We start from the raw sequence: 19951 nt of genomic DNA on the forward strand, positions 1-19951 counted from the left end.
ACAAAAAGCATGTCATTTGTTTTCGATTGTTCTTTACTTATCAAGACAATTTTCACAAATGCATGTCAGTGTGTTGTAGGTGTGTGGAGACTATCTTTACTTTCCTTGGATGTGTTAGCAGTGTTCCCCCCCCCCCTCTCTCTCTCTCTCTCCATCTTCCTTCTTTCATCTTATCTCCCTTTTTGTTCTCCATCATCATCATCTCGTTATTTCATTTTGTCTCTTCTCCATCATCTTCCACCTCCTATATCTCTTCCGTGTTGCTCTCATCTCAATTTTTTCTCATTCGCATTAAGACCGCCTTCGGTGGCCTCCGCTCGAAGTCAAATCACTTCCTGTCTTCAGTCAGAAGTTAGTTATAATTTGGGAACCGGTGACCCATTTGGACTGGAAACTGTTTTAACTTCAAATCAGAGCATTTTAACGGCACAATTCTCTGACAAAAATCCCGCTATATGCGCCAGTTTTTGCTGTGTTACGGTAACAAACAAACATACAGAAATCGTTTCATTATAACATAGAGCCTCTTAATATCACATCACCTTATTTTTCCTCCTCCTCCTCCCCCCCTCCCCTTTTACTCTTAATTTCCACCTCGTCATTTCTCCCTCATGCTTCAGCCTCACCATTTTTGTTTCTCTCTCTCTCTCTCTCTCTCTCTCTCTCTCTCTCTCTCTCTCTCTCTCTCTCTCTCTCGCTCTCTTTTCTTCCTCCTCCTCACTTAGCGTATCATTCCGCCTGTCCTTCTCATCTTCCTCTTCCTATTTCTCTTCCTTTCATTCCTTTTGCTCCAGCTTCCTTTCGCGTTCTCTCTCTCTCTCTCTCTCTCCTCTTCCTTCTCCTTCTTTCTTATTACCTCTCCTTTTCTCTTCCTGTTCATCCTCCTTATCTTTCTTCCCCTTCTCCTCCTCCTCTGCCCCTCTCTTTCCGCTCCCCTGCCCTATATACCCTGTACCTGGGATCTTCAAAATAGTTACTGCTTTTCCCTGGAGTTAAAATTCAGAGGGGTACATTCTCTCTCTCTCTCTCTCTCTCTCTCTCTCTCTCTCTCTCTCTCTCTCTCTCTATACCGGTTCTGGCGACTGACTGGTTGCTTAGAGAGCGCAGGCGAATAAGGAATATCAACACCAGGGCTTGTAGGAACATCTTTATTGGTGACGTTTCGCAATATCTCATTGCATCATAAGACCTAAAAATAATAGCTGAAATATATTATTTTTAGGTCTGATACAATGAGATACTGTATTGCGAAACGTCACCATTAAAATCAAGATGTTCCTACAAGCCCTGGTGTTGATATTCCTTATATATATATATATATATATATATATATATATATATATATATATATATATATATATATATATATATGATCAATGAATGAATAATGTAACTCGAATAATATAGACAAACCTCTATTTAAATTGACACTTCTGCCGTTGCCGATGAATTTCGTATCGGGGTTTCAGTCGATGAACATGCTGGTACCTCCAGTTTTCCTGCATAGCTGACATGCCGGAGGGGATGAAGGGTAAGGGAGGGATACATATCTGTTCTCTTTTCCTAATCATTTAAACTTTGATAGTAATGAACTTCTTATTAAAACTGAGATCGCAAAGAAGGCAACCCACAATTACCGACATGCTTACTCAAATGATGGGCAATAAAAGAGGTTTGATCTTTTCACCTCGCTGTTGATTGCGTGATGTAAAAAGAAATGCAATCTAGCCTTGTCCTTGTGGGCGGAGGACGTTATCACGCGGTGAGACCGATATAACCAGGTAACTCCACTGCCTGATTGTGCAAACGTTCCTCAGCTCCCTCCCTGTCCCTCCAAAGGAGAATGGTGGGCCACAGGAGAAGAACAACTTCAGGCTACAATAAATCGAGTTCACGGTCAGATGAGCCTGGGGTCGTAGCCCCTACAAATACAGGTGTTTTTAAATTGATCGCCATATATTCAAGGCTTGGCTGCACCTTTCCGCGCTCAGTTATAATGATACGGTCGAAAGTGCTAATTATTTTTAAGGCTGAACCGCCAAAAAGAACCATAATGTTTGTAAGGTTTGTATATGTATGCATGAAATTTTGTCACTTATGTAAGCAGAGCACTGCCACAAACCACACATCTGTACCTTTACCACCTTTGAAACAAATCCGGAGGAGGTGGATGGCAAGGACTGCCGGATTATACATTAGAGAAGGCTTGGGAATCATATGGTTCTAAAAAAGGAGAGTGTAAATTAAAGCTTATCCACTACATGAAAGCAGAAATATAACTTTGCTATGTGCTAATCTTCCTCATGAATACTACAATCAAGAGTCGAATTTACATTAAGGACCCCAGTTATACTGTTGGGTAAGCAGCGGGACAAGGAAAACAAAACTTGTCCACGAGCTGCAAGAGGTTTGTGTATTCTGGCCAACTCTAGACGATTTTACTCAGCTGAGAGATCAGCAGCCATATATATATATATATATACTGTGTAGCTCTAAACAGACCAAGCTTCGCCAGCTACTGGAATTGAGTTTCGATATGAAAAATCCTTTTATATCACTCTCAATCCAGATTGTAGATAGCGCTGCCAGCGACTGGAAAGAATTTTCAGGGCCAATACTCAGTCTTGTAAGATAGTGCTCCTGAACAATATTCCATCTAAGATTCATGGCCCTAGGTCAATAAACTTCGGAGCCTTAGCATTTCGTTCGAGCATAGTCGTGATATTAGCCATTTTCTTATTTTTTGCACTTGACCTTTGAACACTAACCTGGTAGGTATAGGTCATGGACGTGTGAAGCACACTTGTAGTACTCATTAACGTCTATAAGCATGCAAAGTTTCATTTGATTCCATCCACCCACTGTGTACCTAGATAACTTGAATTTCGCAGAATTGTTCACCAGAGGAACAGTTTCTAGGTGGCGCTGCCAGCAACTGGAAGCGAGTTTTGACACTATTTGTCATCCTTGTATAGAGGTATTCCAGTGCAACATTCCATCCAAGAATCATGACCCTGGCTTTATAACTTTAGAGCCTTAGCATTTGTGCTAGTATAGTCGTTATTTTAGCTATTTTCATCGTTTTTGCATTTGATGACCTTTGACCCCTGGGTTGGCCAGTGTAGCAACTAGGTGTACAATAGTAAGTTGTGGTACTAGTCAATGTCTATAAGAATGCAAACTTTCATTCATTTCCATCAAGCTGCTGGGGAACTGGGGAGCATTTTTGAAAACCGGTACTAGTTGCTTGGGATGCTGAGGCCAATCTTCACCAGGCTGCCACTCGATAACTAGAGGAAAGAGAGGATAATGGATGGCCCACTTTCGATAGGGAATGAGTTCAAGATTACAACTAAAGAAGTCAGAGCTTTCTACGCTCATAAGCAATGCTTCTACAGCTAAAAATGTGAAAAATATGAAAAAACGGCTTTTCTGCCATTGCTAGGCAACGAGTGGTTGCCTAGCAACCAAAGCCTTTTGGACATCTAGGTAAGAAGATGGTCATGGTGTCCAGGTTTTGTTGGAATCGGTTAATTCTGAAAGGTAGAAGTGTCTGGCACAATTAAACAAGAAAGAAAGACCAAAAGAAAGAAACTAAGCAAGAAAACATGATGAACAATAAGGGCAGCATGAGCTGGCCAGTATTATAAAGTCAAGCTTAAAGTCAAGCTGCGTATGTGTGTGTCTTTCTGTATGTTGGTTTCTTTCAAGAACACGGTAAAAGAAATTTACCTAACTGTGCTTGCATCAGGTCGGGGTAAATCTAGGGAGTGTTGGAAGAATACCAAACAAAAATTTTGGACGTTGCTCATAATGCAAAAAAGTGAAATTGTCGGAAATCGTGACATGCTAAAAATTTCTATCTTTGTGTTTGTTCATTTTTTTCATGAGAACTGTAACAGATATCTACCTAATTCTTTTGCACTAGGTCACGGTAGAGTACAGGAAGTGTCAGAAAAAGAAAAATTGGTGATCATGCATGATGTAATGGAGCAAAAAAATCAGAAATTGTGGCACACAAAAACATATTTTCTTCGACTTTTTTATCTGAATTGGTCACTGTGGGCTCAGTAACGAAATGGAAACAAAGATGATGTTATTCCTAAACATTTTGTGATGGAAAGGCTATTAGTTAGTCCAAAAATTTTTGCATGCAAGCACCAGTAAATAAGAAACTCAAGCTGTGTATGGGGTTGTCTTTCTGTGCATTTCTTTGTTTCCTTCACAAGAACGGTCATAATCATCGACCTGATATTTTTGCATTAGGCAATAGCAAATCCAGAGAGTATCGAAGAAAAAAAAAATCGATCGCATGCGATGCTATGGCTGATTTTCTCGGATATCGTGACACGTGAACATGTCTGCTTTTGCATTTGTTCGTTTCTTTCACGAGAAAAGTAATCGATATTGACCTTTTTATTTTGTTATTAAATTAAGGGTAAGTCCAGGGAGTATCAGAAAAATACAATTTTTTTTCTGATCATGCCTAGCGCAACAGGGCGAAATTATCGGAAATTGGAACAAGTAAAATATGCAAAAACAAATTTTTCAGATTTTTTATCAAAATTGGTCATTTTTGGCTCAATAATGGTACGAAAAGAAACATAATGGTATTTGGAAACATTGTTCAATGGAAAAGCTATATAAATATAAACACAAATAAATGAATATACAGTATATATACAGTATATATATATATATATATATATATATATATATATATATATATATATCAGATAAGCATGATGTCACACAAAAGAAGTGATACTGTTATACAGAAGAACAAGGATGTCTGGACCAATAGTTTGGTGCAGTTCCAGCAGCCACATGGAAGAAGAGGAATTGTGCCTTTGGAAGAATCTTCATTAGAAGAAAAATGCAGAATGCCAAGCCAAATGCAAGTTGTTGGACATTACCAGTTTCTTGGAGCAAAAATCAAATCAACCTGTCACGTGCCAGTGTCGTTTTAAAATGGTCTGACATAATGCTGCAGCCAGTGCCAGTGCTGTTTTATAACGGTTTAAAATAAAAAACTTTTCTGTGACTGCGTTTTTCATGATTTGCGGGTAAAAATTGGCAGGCATGTAAGGTAACTGTTCCTCTACCATCCTCCAGGCTGTCAAGGCCATACACTTACTCGCTCCCCCCTCACGCTCACTCTGCCTCACTCTCCCTGTGTACCTCACCCAGTGCTGTACATAGTGAAGGCATTTTGTAAATATTTTCATGTAAGTGTAAGTTGTAAATAATAACTTGTAAGTGGAAGGACTATAATAGTGAAGTCAAGTTGTAAATACCCTCTTGTAAGTGCCAGGACTGTACGTAATGAAGTCAGGGTGTACCTATCTTCAGGTAAGTGTAAGATAATGCATTAACAGTGAGAAAGAGATGCAAATTGTGAGAGATGCTGAAGTAATAAGTAATCAGGAAAGTGTACTGAACAATGCTATGCCTTCCCAGCATAAATACCCTGAGTATACCTTACATAGAAAACGGCTTTCTCTCACATATGTGCTGAGCATGAGAGAGCGGCTATACCTGTACACGAGTATGCAGGACTCAATAAAACCCATTTCCAAGCCTCAGTGAGCATTTTGATGGCGAAATTCGTTGTTTCCACATCAAAATCTATCATTTTAGCCAAAAAAAAAGGTCGAAAAATGGCCAGCTCTGGGGTGACCCATAGGGCTAAAAATACCCGGCACGCAGCGGGTTAAGAAAAGAACGAATAGTCAAAATTTCCAAAGAAGTTACAAAATTATGGGAAAATAAATTGAACTTTCCACATGTGGCAGATGAAGCAAAACAAGCAAAGCTCGGCAAGGTGCTAAAATCTTAGGATGAATGTGTCAAGAGGGGAAAATATGATGCCCTAAATAAACTTTTTGATATCACAGAAGTAAATGGTCAATGGTTATCTACTGAAGATAAACAATTCTACCACCTACAAGTGCAAAGCAAAGGAGAAGTGGGGTACTTGACAGGTCAAGTTGCAAGTAAGGAAACCAATCACCCTTCAAAAAGACGAAAACTGCTGATGAACCTATATTACCATCAACATCTTACAATCTTTCATCTAGTGGTAGTTGCACTGAATCTGATGACAGCGAATATGTGGATGAAGGTGAGACTAACCATCCACCAACCAGAAAACACAACAGAAGTAAAGTTGCAACCAACTTGGTGACATCGACTGGAGTATCGACAAATAAAGCTGCTGAAATATGCAATCAATTGCCACATAATGGTATTGACATTCCAGCTCCAAGTCAAGCAGCAATTAACATGTCAATATGCAAAGAGGCTGCTACACTGAAGAAAGAAATGATTGAAAAGTTACAGTTGGAAACATGGGCTTTACATTTCGATGGAAAGCGGATTGATGAAAATGTGTACCAGGTAGTACTACTTAAAAATGAAAGAGCTGAAATAAAATTGGATGCATTGTGGTTGGAAAATGGCAAGGTTGAATCTATTGCTGAAGGAATTACAAAAGTTATTGATGAATACAACTTATGGCATGCAATAAAAATGATAATTGCTGATACAAATAATGTTAACACTAGGAAAAAGAGTGGTGTTCTCAGATTGTAACAAAATTTGTTCTCGGATAAGAGCTTCAACAAACCACAATTTTATTATCGGTTGTCAGCATCACATTCTGGACAGGATTCTTCATTTGGTGATGGATGAAGAACTTGGTGCTAACACCAATTCTCCAAACATCGAATATCCATACCACGTTGAGTACACCGCTTCCCGTCCGATCAGCGAAGTTAAGCAACGTTGGGTCTGGTTAGTACATGGATGGGTGACCGCCTGGGAACACCAGATGCTGTTGGCATCCCTACGTGTCAAGTGGGGTTGGTGGAGGATTAGTGCCCCTCCCTGTAAAACAATTAACTCTAAGCCCTTGGCCACCCCGTGTGGGATACATGGCGTCTGGCAATGAATAAATGAATGAATGAATCTCAGCTAATAAAGAATTATGGAAAACTAAAATCACGGTTTGTTAACGGTTACGGAACAGAAGAGATCCTCGATAAATCAGGATGGAGAGATGATATGAAGTTTTCGTACCATTTAACATGAGTGTTTAGATTCTTTGAAGAAAAAGGGCATTTTCCTCTGATTAACTTTCACGAAATTCCAAATATCAGTAATGCGAGGTGGTATTCAAGAGCATTTCTCGCTATCCCTGCATTCATTCTTATACCAACAACAAGGAAGACTTAGGAGAAGATATGCAGATTCATTTCGTACGAATGGGCAGAGTACTTGTTTACTAATGAGATGTACAATAAAAATAACTTCAAGAACTTGTCAGAAATATTTAAACCTTACAAAAAAACACTAAACTCACTGAAGAAACGCTGGAAGCAGGAGCCATCCTTACTCAAGATACCAAGAAGTAATCAGTGTGCAGAAAGTGCAAAGTGATGCAGGAACTTTATGCTGCCTGCAGAAACAAAGGCAAACTGCAGCTTATATTTATTCTTGGTAATATGGTGATTTTAAGTATTAATGCATTTGTATAAGCACTTATTTTTATTATTATACATGTAAATATACAGTTGCAAAAATCGAATTTTATATTTCTGGGTGACCTTTTTTTAAAACAGAGGAATAGGGGCTTTTCTCTTTGTTTTTAAGCAAAAGTTCATCGACTTGAGGTACAGGCTGTAAAAGTTATAACCCTAATATCTATCTATCTATATAGATAGATAGATATAGATACATAGATAGACAAATAGATTGACTGATAGATGTAAAGATTGATTCAGATATGCCGGATGACAGTCTGTAATGTTCCACCGGGTCGATTAAACACCTCCAAGAGCAAGACCTCAAAGCCATCTCGCTAAGGTGGGTCTAAAAGGCGTGAAAACATCACGTAATGTAATGTTTTCTTTCGGATTCCCACACCCCGACTGATTGCAGTGGGGACACCAGTGAATTTAAGTTCATGAGGCCATGATGGTTAACAATAGAAGTCAGAATGACAGTTTGCAATATACCACCAGGTTGAATAAACACCTCTAAGAGCGAGGCCTTGTTGCCACCTCGCCTCACAGCGGCGAGGTAGCTGAAAGGCCTCGCTCTTAGAGGTGTTTAGGTGACCAGGTGGTACATTGCAAACTGTCATTCTGCATTTATTTGTCAACCATCGTGGCAGCATTAACTTAAATTCATTGTCGAACTCACTGCAATGGGTCGGGATGAGGTAATCCGAAAGGAAATATCACGTTAAGCGATGCTCTCACACCTTTTAGACCAGCAGTGGCAAGGTGGCTATGAGGCCCCGCTCTTATAGGGGTTCGTCCCATGGATCGCAAGCCAGAGCTCAGGCTGGGTAGCTCCGCTTTGCGAGCCACAGCTCAGGCTGTGCCAACCTTCCAGTGGCCGTGAATCACCGCTAACTACTCCACCCTTACGCAAACTGTATATATATATATATATATATATATATATATATATATATATATATATATATATATATATATATATATATATATATATATATATATATGAGTATATACTACATAACTATATATAATAGATAGATAGTAGTTAGGTAGATAGATAGATTTATATATATATATATATATATATATATATATATATATATATATATATATATATATATATATATATATATATATATATATATATACTAGCAGGGTTACCCTGCATTGCCCAGGCCAAAAAGACGAACACTCTAATCCTATTTATTCTAGTTCAATATTTCTTTCTACTCCATAAAATACCAAATACTTCAAATGCTTTTGAAGCGCGATTATAAGAGGCCGATGAACTTTCTATTTCAGATATCGCAACTTGTCAAGTGTGAGCTGTGAAGCATAATGATTTAATTCATTTATATAATAGTGAAGACTTACCCTTGTTCTGTAGTAAAAACAGTCTAATATGCTAATAATAATAAATGAAATATATATTATAGTTTTACTTTATAATTTTATAAATCCCATTCATTACTTTAGACAATTTCCAAACTTCGTAAAGTCACCTATTGTTAGTCGAAATAGAATAAATAAAAATGTAATTCTAGTGGATGAGTCACTAGATTTTTAACTCCTTGATTATGAAAAATAACATCCTAAACTTGATTATGAAAAATAACATCCTAAACTTAATAACATCCTCTAACGGTATCCAGAATCAAATGAAGCTGATGCTGTGGTACTGAATGGGATAAAAATGGTTTGCGTTTGAGTTTTTGCATTTGTGGAACAGAAAATTGCAAGAATTTTGCGGATTTGCGGTTGCAGAAAGGAATTTTTTGAGTCTGCAGATTTGTGTTGTGGAACTGAATTTTCGTTTGCGGTGCCCACCCCTGCTCGGAATCACATTTTCAAAATCTTTGTTCAAAATGCTTTCACCATTTGTTTTGGACTGTCCTGTGGTCCTGATATTCACATATTCAAGCAGTTCAAAGCCAAGCGGAATACTATTGACAACACGTTTTCAGACCTTGAACGACAATGAGGAAATGCTGGTGATTGTTAGTGAGCAATGTGATGAGCTCATTGCATTTTGTATGAAACAGTTGAAGAAAGCCAACCTCGAGATGATTATCGAGAAGTGCTAGAACTGTCCATTGTTGTCTTGGGTGGTGTACCACTTCGTGGGACATGGTTGTATGACCCAGGTGCTTGCCACCATACCAGATGGATGGCTAAACTTATATATAGCATCAAAGTCTATCTTTTCCATCATCAGACAAGCATCAAACTGAAGCAAGGCCGAGGATTGAAGGGGCTTGTTGTGTTCATCATGAAGCAATACCTGAAATCATGGTTTATGGCAACAAAAGCAGCTCTAGCTCCAGCAAACGATCTGAGACTTCTCCAGGAAATGTCATTTTATCCTAATAAAGACATCTCACAAGTCTGCTTGAAAGCATTTAGTCGTCACTTGTGATATTTGTTAGAGCAATTAGTTGGATTGGCTTTGTTTAATCCAACTGTGGACCCCAAATAAAAACGAAAAATGGTGATGGCTCTTAACGAAGAAGGAAGCAAAGATCAACTAGAGAGAGTAACACTTGAACTTTGAGGCGAGCACCGAATCAGAAAACAGTTTCAAGTTTTGTGACCAGTAATACCAAGAAGATTTTCACATTGCTTGGCCTTTCTCATTCATTCCTAGAATTCGATCCAAACACATGGGAAAGTCGTGAGAATTACAAGAAAGTTGAGCGTATCATCCAGGGGCTTCAGGTAACAAATTACTTTGCTGAAAGAGAGGTGGCACTGATTCAATAGTTTAATCCAGTGTTGACCAAGAACGAAGATTAATGGAAGTTTCTTCCTCAGGTCGTTGAGCAACACAGGCTAGTAAAACCAGATGCGAAGAAGGCTACAGCTGGCGGCAATTACAAGCCTTAAAACTAGGCTACAATGAATGGGAGTTGGGTTCCCATGATACCCCCCCACCCCCAATGAGGGGCTAATACTCTGCAAAGAGAAGGACCTAGGAAACCCAATGGCATATTACCATTACGCCAATATAGTACAACTTTGAACATGATGCGGCACCAGTTAAAATTATCTAATAAGCATGAATATTTGCATACACCATTATTTAATCAATAGGAATGAAGTCCCGCAGCAGTTGAAGCAAATTTTTCAAGTCAAAAATTAAGAACCACCCTATATATGTATATATATAAACAGAGAGAGAGAGAGAGAGGGGGGGGGGAAGGATGAAGGAACCAAAGGCCAGGGGACTGCAAATTCCTCCCTTCAAGAAAAAACAAAAACAAGATAACAGAGAGCCAAATTCAAGCTCCATTCATTCCAAGATACCTGGACACATTGCATTTGAAAGACTGGAAATCGTAGACAGTAGGATAAACAGGCAGAGGAAGACAGTTCCAGAGTTGGTCTGTTGCATAAATGAAGGACTAGGAATAGCGGTTATCTCCTGGATTAGAGAGTTGGTCAGAAAAGGGATGAGAGTTTGTTGCTAGATGGGTACTTAGCACCCATCGTAGTGGTGGAGGGATGCAAGCAGACAGTTCAGAGGAGCAGTGACCATTGAAGTGGCGATAGAAATGAGGTAAAGATGCGACAGTGTGGCGAAGAGACAGAAGTTGAAGGAAGCCAGTGAGAGGAGGAGAGTAAATGAGATTAAAAGCCTTTGACTCCATCCTATTGAGAAGAGCAGTGTGTGGGGAGACTCCCAGCACATGAGAGTTGTACTCTACACAGGGGTGAATAAAACCCGTGCATAAAGTCAACTATTGTGCAGAAGTAAATAAGGTACAGAGCCGGCATTGCACACCCAATCTCTTGGAAACAGATTTCACAAGCGAGGTAATATGTTCTTTTCAAAATATATCCCAAGAAAATGATACTCCAAGTATGTTTAAAGATTATGCAGGATTGAGCTGGATATTGTTAAAACTTAGAGGGTACTCCTGTAGAAGATTTTGTTGGATTGATGAATGAAAGAATTGAGTTTTTGACTCATTGAAAACAACAATGTTATTTTTACCCCAGTCAGAGATATGAGCCACGTTAGACTTTAGGTGTGCCATAGCCTCATCCCTTGCTTGTTGAAGCAACTGCTGAGATGGAAGATGTGTGATGCGAATGGAAAAGTGAAGGGTGTAGTCATCCACATATGAGTGGATAGGGTTAGATGTATGGCTCAGTAGGTCATTGATGAATAAAAGGAAGAGAGTTGGTGATAGGACAGAGCCCTGAGGAACACCACTACTGATAGCTCCAGGAGAAGAACAATGGCCGTCCACAACAACAGTCATAGAACGACCAGAAAGGAAGCTAGAGATGAAGGCATTGATAGAAGGATAGAAACAATAAGAGAGTAGTTTGGAAATTAAAGATTTATGCCAGACTGGATCGAAAGCCTTTGAGATGTCAAGTGCAATGGCAAAGCTTTCTCCAAAGTCCCAAAAGGATGACGACCAGGAGTCTGAAAGGTAGGTGAGAAGATCACCAGTGGAGCTTCTCTGGAGGAACCCATACTCACTATCAGAAAGAAGGTTGTGACAGGAAAGATGCTTTGAAGTTTTTGATTAAGAATAGACTCGAAAACTTTTGAAATGCAGGATGTTAAAACAATTGGCCGATAGTTAGAGGGCTGGGAATAGTCACCCTTCTTTGGGACAGGCTGAATGAGAGCAAACTTCCAGCAAGTAGGAAAGGTGCAAGTTGATAGACAAAGACAAATGAGTTTACCTAGGCTGGGTGTAAGCACAGGAGCACAGTTCTTGAGGACAAAAGGAGGGACCCCATCAGGCCCATAGGCCTTGTTAGTATTAAGGCCAGTGATGGCAGAAAATATTTTAATCGAGGAAATTTTAATATCAACCATGAGGAAGTCAGAGGGGAGGAAGAGATGGCGGGACACAACCGGAATTGACTAAGGTGGAACTGAAAAAGAAAATCTGAGCAAAAGAGTTCCACTTTATCAGTAGAAGAAATAACTACAGAGCCATTAGAGTGGAAAAGAGGAGGGAAGGATGATGAAGTAAAGTTGTTAGTAAGGTTTTTGGCTAGGTACCAGAAGGAGCGGGAAGAATTCTTGTTGGAGAGATCAGAGCATTTATTACAGATGAAATTATTTTTAGCAGTGCAAAGAACAGACTTAGCACGATTCTGGACAGAAACATAAAAAAGATGAGATTCAGGGGTGGATTGATTCCTGTGCCTTTTATAGGCTTCTCCTTGTTGTGGACAGCATTAGAACAAGCGTAATTAATCCAAGGTTTTTTGCATTAGTCAAAGGATGTGAGATGGAATGTACGTTTCCACGCCCGAGAGAGTAACCTCTGTAATGTGCATGGCACACCCAGATGGCTCTCGTCCATGAATGCAATAATCATTCCAGGGAAAGTCAAAGAAGTACTTCCTGAGGGCTTCCCAATCAGCAGCTCCAAAGTGTCCCAACCGACGTTTCTTTGGAGGATCCACAGGCCATGCAGGAGCAATAGGACGGGTTCAGGTGATAAGGTTGTGACTGGAGGAGCCCAAAGGAGAGGAAAGATTTACAGCATAAGCAGAAGGATTAGTTGTTAGGAAGAGGTCATGTATGTTGGAACTCTCTCCAAGGCCGTCAGGGATACGAGTAGGGTGCTGTACGAGCTGCTCTAGGTCATTAAGAATAGAAAAGATGTAGGCTTGTTCACCAGGTGGATCAATGAAAGGAGATGAGAGCCAAGGGTGGTGGTGAACATTCAAATCTCTGAGAATGGAGATTTCAGAGAAAGGAGAAATGGATAGTTGAAGAATTTTCCAGTCAGCAGAATTAGGGGATAAGTAAACAGTACAGATAAATTTAGTCAGAGAACGAAAGGAAAACCGAAGCCAGAGAGTTGAGAATTCAGAAGAATCAAGTTCAGGAACATGAGAGCAAGATTAGTTTTGCGTAAATATACGCATCAGCCACCATTGGCTTTGAAATGAGTATAGAGAAAGCAGGAGGATGCAGAGAAAGGTTTGCTATCAGTTGCCTCAGACAGCTGAGTCTCAGTAAGGAAGAGAAGGAGAGGTTTAGAGGAGGACAGGTGGTGCTCAATAGAAAGAAAGTTAGAGGACAGACTGCGTATGATGCAGAAATGAAGAAGTGAATCAGACAGTGGTTCCAGGCATCTTGCTGGGACGTCAATGGGAGAGGGGCATATACGAATATATATATATATATATATATATATATATGTGTGTGTGTGTGTGTGTGTGTGTGTGTATATATATATATATATATATATATATATATATATATATATATATATATATATATATATATATATATATATATATATATATATATATATATATATATATATATATATATATATATATATATATAATCGTTCTGGTCTAATATCACGAGGTTTTCACATTATTTTGATCCATATCAAACGATTCCATTCTGCTCAGCAAAAGGGCTAAAACACACTGCCCACTTGTAGCCATTGCCCCACTTTGTCCTTCTATCTTGTTCATAGTTTAAATCTTCTTCCAGCCACCCTCACATTTCACAGCACGCGTCTTGGATACACAAGTGTTGCTGATACTTAGATTAAAATAAAGTATTCGTGTATTTAGCTAACCCTTCGAAAGCTTAAAGTTTGTTCTAAGCAGTGCGTCCATAGAAGCGAAAAAGTGTTAAGAGAGACATATTGGACTCCACTGACTGTTAAAATTGTTCTCATGTGAGCTAAATTGTTCGGTTCCAGTTTGAAATAAAAAGCTCTTAGAGAGCACATACCTCCACCAATGCCACTGCCATTGAAAAGGATCCAGATGCGGATCCGGATCCTCCTCCAAATTTAATCAATTCCTTCTTGGTCCATGGCCCGCTGTTCCACAAATTTTCATTGAATTTCACTGAGAACTTTTGGATATATTGTACGGAATACTCCGGATCCGGATCCAGATCCGACCCAAAATTTAATCATTTTTTTCTTGGCCCATGGCTCACCCTTCCACAAACATTCATCAAAATCCGTGCACAACTTTTAGAGTAATCCGGGATCCGGATCCGTGGATAGAGGATCCGAATCCGGATCGGATCCGTCCCAAGATTTAATCAATTCTTTCTTAGTCCATGACCCGCCATTCCACAAATTTTCATTGAAATTCATTGAGAACTTTCAGATATATTGTGCAGGATACTCTGGATCCGGATCCGGATCCGAATCCTGCCCAAAGTTTAATCATATCTTCCTTGGCCCATGGCCCACTCTTCCACAAAATTTCATCAAAATCCGTTCATAGCTTTTTGAATAATCCTGCTAACAAACCGACAAACAAACAAACCGACAAATAGACAGACCAACGCTGGGTAAAAGATAACCTCCTTGGCGGAGTTACTATTCTTACAAATTGCGTCCAAGGCAGCAAATGCAGATATTTGATAGGAAACATAGGACTGAGTACAGAGGATGTAAGAGGTCTACATGAATATTTTAATATTCACTTTAATGAATGCTTGTGAAACTAGTGTAGCATGAGTCTGAAACATTAAGAGTGAGAGCAGTGAAAAGAAGACTGACATATGAGGTAAGTGTATGGGTTGTGTATGTTGGGTAGGATAAGAAGTAGAGAGATTTATGAAATTGAGGGGTAAGGAAGTCAGTATTTACTAGTAGGGCAGAACACTGTGCTGAATGTGTCTTCATATAGAGAGAATAAATACGAACTGGGTGGTGAAAAGGAGACGAGTTAGTGAGGAAGGAGGAGCGGAAGAGCAAGGAAATGACAGGATAAGGTGTACGACTGCACGAGGAAACAGTGTACTGTATATAGTAAGAAAGCAAAAGATTATAAACAAACCATAAGAACAGATGAATGAAGTCTATTTGTCACTGAACATGTCATGCATTGCACTCCATCTTTAATTCGGCTGTAGATGGAATTATTCTATTTCATAGGCGTACACGATCAACAAAAAGAAAATGAGGATGTTTTGTCTGCGTTGAGAGGTGACGCCAAGGATTTCGAAAACCAGTTCATTTTACAGGGTACTTTGCTGATGGTTCTACTTTACTGCTTTCATTTTTTTCTTGCTGGATGCTATTTAACCCATTTGATAGTGGGAAATAGGGCTGACCACTTCATTACTGAATTTGATTTTTTTTTTTATCTTCTAGCTGCCTTCAGAAGATTTTTTTCTAGATACGTTTTCGAACTGGAAGGGTTCGATGTAGACGTCACTAACTCCTTCACTACAGGTCTTCCCACAAACGAAATAAAATCGTCTGGCGGTAGTAGGAGTGAAATATGATACGACGTTCTCTAAATGAAGGAGGTCAAGATGATGGTAATGTCGATGATGATGATGATGATGATGATGTAAATGTATGCACATAACACAAATATACGTATATGTATAAGCAGTAGCTCGGCATGAAAATACTTACGCAAATGAATTAATTGCCATACCGTACTGACCTTTGATGTCTTTGTGAAGGAAATTGAAGGTGACTGAGCAAGTGCCAGTATTGATATGTATTCGTGTGCATGTCTGTGTGAATGGTAGTGTATATATAAATGCATTAGTGTGTGCATGACTGTCTGCATGTGTATTAGTGTGTATGTGAGTGCATTGTTTGTGTATGAGTATATGTATGACTGTTCGGCTACGCATGTGTATGACTACGTAGTGTGTGTACGTCTGCATGTATGTGCATAAGTGTGTGTATGTCTGCTGTGTGTGTATGAATGTGTACCTCTGTCTGCATGTATGTGTATTGTGTGTGCATGTCTACCTGCCTATATATTAGTGAATATACGCTTGTCTGTTTGCGTATTATATGTACGTCTTTCAGTAGTAGCATTATTGTGTATGTGTATGTGTTTACAAAGTATGTGTATCAAACTATGTGTGTCTATGCGTATGAGCGTGTATGTGAGGCTGTATGAAAACGTGCCATGTTACGGTGTCATATAAAACTCCTTCAGTCCGAGGATTATATTTTTTAAATAACTGAACTACCTCAAGACAGCTAAATTCGCCTAAAGAGAGATTTTGCAATTTTGTTATATATATATATATATATATATATATATATATATATATATATATATAGATAGATAGATAGATAGATAGATAGATATTTTTTTTATGTGTCCGACTCTGGGCAAAGGCTTCAGGGCCTATATCTTGGGGGCAGTAGCCTATCCCAAGGCCCAGTAGTCCTCCTACACCTCCACATGTCACCACTTCGGCGCTAACACCCACCGTCCATATTGAATACATGCTAGGGCTGTCTCATACAGGACTGGTGTATTGGTATTAGCGGGGGTATTTTTACGACATGTCGGCGGGTCATCTGGTAGATCAGGAAAGTCTGCTTTTTATGACATTCAAATCCTTAAACTGTCCCCTGCCCCAGCCAGGATTCGAACCTGGGTCCATTAGGACTGCAAGCCGCTTCTCTACCGATTCAGCCACTTGGTTCACAGACCACACACACACATTCAAAGCCATTCCAACATTACAGTCACACTTACAAGCACTTTTCATCCTGCATACAGTCTCTACCAGACAGCCTAAGCCACTTGGTAGGGATACAGTACATAGGCTGTATCGTCCGTACTTAGGTCAGGATAGGCCGGTCCTGCAGAGGACACTCAAACGGCTGATAATGATGATGATCATGGAAAGGTTACAAGAGGATGAGAAAAAGGCAGAGTATAAGAGAGAAGTGGAGGAACGATTGGGCAAATATGAACTGGAGCAGATGGGGGACGTGGAAGGTGTGTGCAGGATATTTACAGAAGAAATATGTGCAGCATGTGATGCGGTGTGTGGGAGGAAGAGAAGCCAGAGGGGGGTGCAAGGAACAGTGTGGTGGACTGAAGAGGTGAGACAGGCTGTGGCACAAAAGAAGAAAGCATACAATGAATGGATGAGAAATAGGGTCGTGGAAGAAGTTGAGAGGCAGAAGAGAGAGTTATATGTAGAAAGAAAGAGAGAGGTGAGAAGATTAGTAAGAGAGAGTAAGAAGAGAGTGGATGAGGAATTTGGAAGGAATTTGAGTGTAAAGTGGAGGGACCGTAAGAAAATGTTCTGGAAAGAGGTGAAGAGAGTAAGACAGGGTGGAAGTGAGGTTAGCAGGGGAGTGAAAGATAAAAATGGTAGATTACTAGTGGAGAAGGGAGAAAAAGTGAGCAGATGGGACAACACTTTAAGGAAAAGTTGAACATACAGGATGGAAGTAATATGAGTATAAGTGGCTGGGGAATGGCTGGGAGAAGGAGGGAGGTGAGAAGACAGGAAGAAATCAGTAGGACAGAAGTTGTGGAAGCAATGAAGAAAGTTAAATTGGGGAAAGCCCCAGGAATTGATGGAGTGTGTAGTGAAATGCTGAAGCATGGGGGAGAGACAGTAGTAGAATGGATGTGGAAGATGTGCAGATTGGCCTGGGAGGAAGGTAGAGTCCCGGAGGATTGGAAGTCAGGTATAATTATTCCCTTGTACAAAGGAAAAGGGGAAAAAGAAGTGTGTGGTAATCATAGGGGCATTTGTCTTCTTAGTATAATAGGAAAAGTGCATTGTAGGATACTTATTGACAGAGTTAGAGAAAGAACAGAGGAATTAGTTGGAGAAGTGTAGTGCCACAATTTGATATTCATGTATGTGTTTAGAAGTACTGCAATTTTTAAGTTAGATAGGGTGTAACCTGAATATTAGTTTATAAGTTCCAATCCTAAGCAGTAATTCATATGTTAATGATTAATGTAGAGTTAACTTTATTTTTATATGTATCTCTGTGTCTATGCATTGGGTGATGTAATTGTGGATGTTGAGCTATGGGAATTCCTCAATCTGGTCGAGTAACGAATAACAGATGCGCGCAGATTTTCTTGCCGTTGTTGGGCGCCGAGTTTAAACCTTAAACAGAATAATGATGAATATAATTCTTTCCGTAACCTAGTTGTGAAATGTTTGCTAATGAAGCTGCTAGAACCCAAATATGTAAGATTAACAGTCCAAAAGGCCTAAATAATGTCATTTGTGAGGATTTAAAGGTCCCGTTTGTCTTGGCCGTCACTAGATGGCATGAGCTGCTCTCAGATTCAAAGTGAGATAGTGATAGAATCAGTATCTAAATTAAGTAAGGAATAAATCCCAAATTTTCCCAAATTCAATCAAAAGTCCTGGCGTCATGGGTACACTGCTAAATAAATTGTAAAGAGAATTGAAACCCACCATATTTCAAAAACACCACCTCATTTGACTAAGCAGTGGCATGCCCAAGGAGCTCACTCGAGCCCCAGACGTCGTATATAATGGACGTTTGTTCAGGTGAGCAGTCCACATTTCTTCTTCCTCCCCCTCTTTTTCTTTGTTTAATCCTTACTTGTTATGGACTATATGAAGTAATATTGTTGAAAGTTTAACGTAGTGACTCGAGCTCCAGACGTCGTGTATAATGGACGTTTGTTCAGCCCACAGACACCGGCGACGTCAGTGAGCGCATGAGGCTTTCCCATAGTATTGTCCAAAGACTTGAGCATACACACATTACACTATCCATGAATTATTATATAAACCAAATGTAATAGTATTATTGATCTATCAAGTGAATTTTATTTTGTAAATAAGAAATAGAAATTTGAAAGTGATGTAATCTGGTAACGGAAGAGCGAAATTCAAAACCATTAACCGTTTTCTTTCTTGTAACTAAGGAAGTTAGGAGCGTGGAAGGGAACTTAGTGACTGTGAGCAATGATGTAATTTTGAAATGAACCTCGAGGCTAAACAAGCCCGAGTGATTATGTATTCTTAGCGATTATACAATGTTTGAAATGTACCTCGAGGGTAAACTAGCCCGAGTGATTACGAATTCTTAGTGATTATGTTTTTTTCTGAATTATTCCTCGAGGCTAGACAAGCCCGAGTGATTATGCATTTTTAGTGATTATAGCAATGATGCTTATGAACTGTAAATAGTACTGAACTGATATTGGATTCTGGAGAATTGCATGATGAGAGTATATTATATGGATGAAAATGAACACGAGTAATCATTCTTATTGGTTCGAGGCTATGCCAGCCCGAACAGATAGCCCATGCTCGTAAAAAGGTCCCTGGCTTGAGGCTATTGTTGAGCCCAAGAGTAGCTGACAAAAAGAAAGTCTATCTATCTATCTATTGCCAGACGCCTCAATCCCGTTTGGGGTGGCCACAAACAAATCGCCTCCAAGTCGTCCTGTCCCCCGCCATTTCACTCCCCTGCTCCCAACTCACACCCCCCTCTCTCATATACCTCTCCACCCCATCTCTCCATCTCATCCTCGGCCTCCCCCTCTCTCTTTCCCCCTCCACCTCACTCACATACACTCTCTTCGTCAGTCTTTCACCCTCCATCCTCTCCACATGGCCAAACCACCTCAGTGTGTTCCTCATAACGCTTCCTATCACATCCACATCAACACCACAACGCTCCTTT

At 39.7% G+C, this 19951-nt stretch overlaps 1 non-coding gene across 1 annotated transcript; it reads left to right on the forward strand.

The window, feature by feature from the left end:
* Positions 1-6725: 6725 nt before the first annotated feature.
* Positions 6726-6844, forward strand: LOC145402412 (5S ribosomal RNA). The gene has a single exon (XR_013897767.1). It is a non-coding gene; the product is annotated as a 5S ribosomal RNA (ribosomal RNA).
* Positions 6845-19951: the final 13107 nt, after the last annotated feature.

Source organism: Coenobita brevimanus, chromosome 57, assembly GCF_032717465.1.
Source record: "Coenobita brevimanus isolate Jiangsu-jjx chromosome 57, ASM3271746v2, whole genome shotgun sequence".
NCBI lineage: Eukaryota > Metazoa > Arthropoda > Malacostraca > Decapoda > Coenobitidae > Coenobita > Coenobita brevimanus.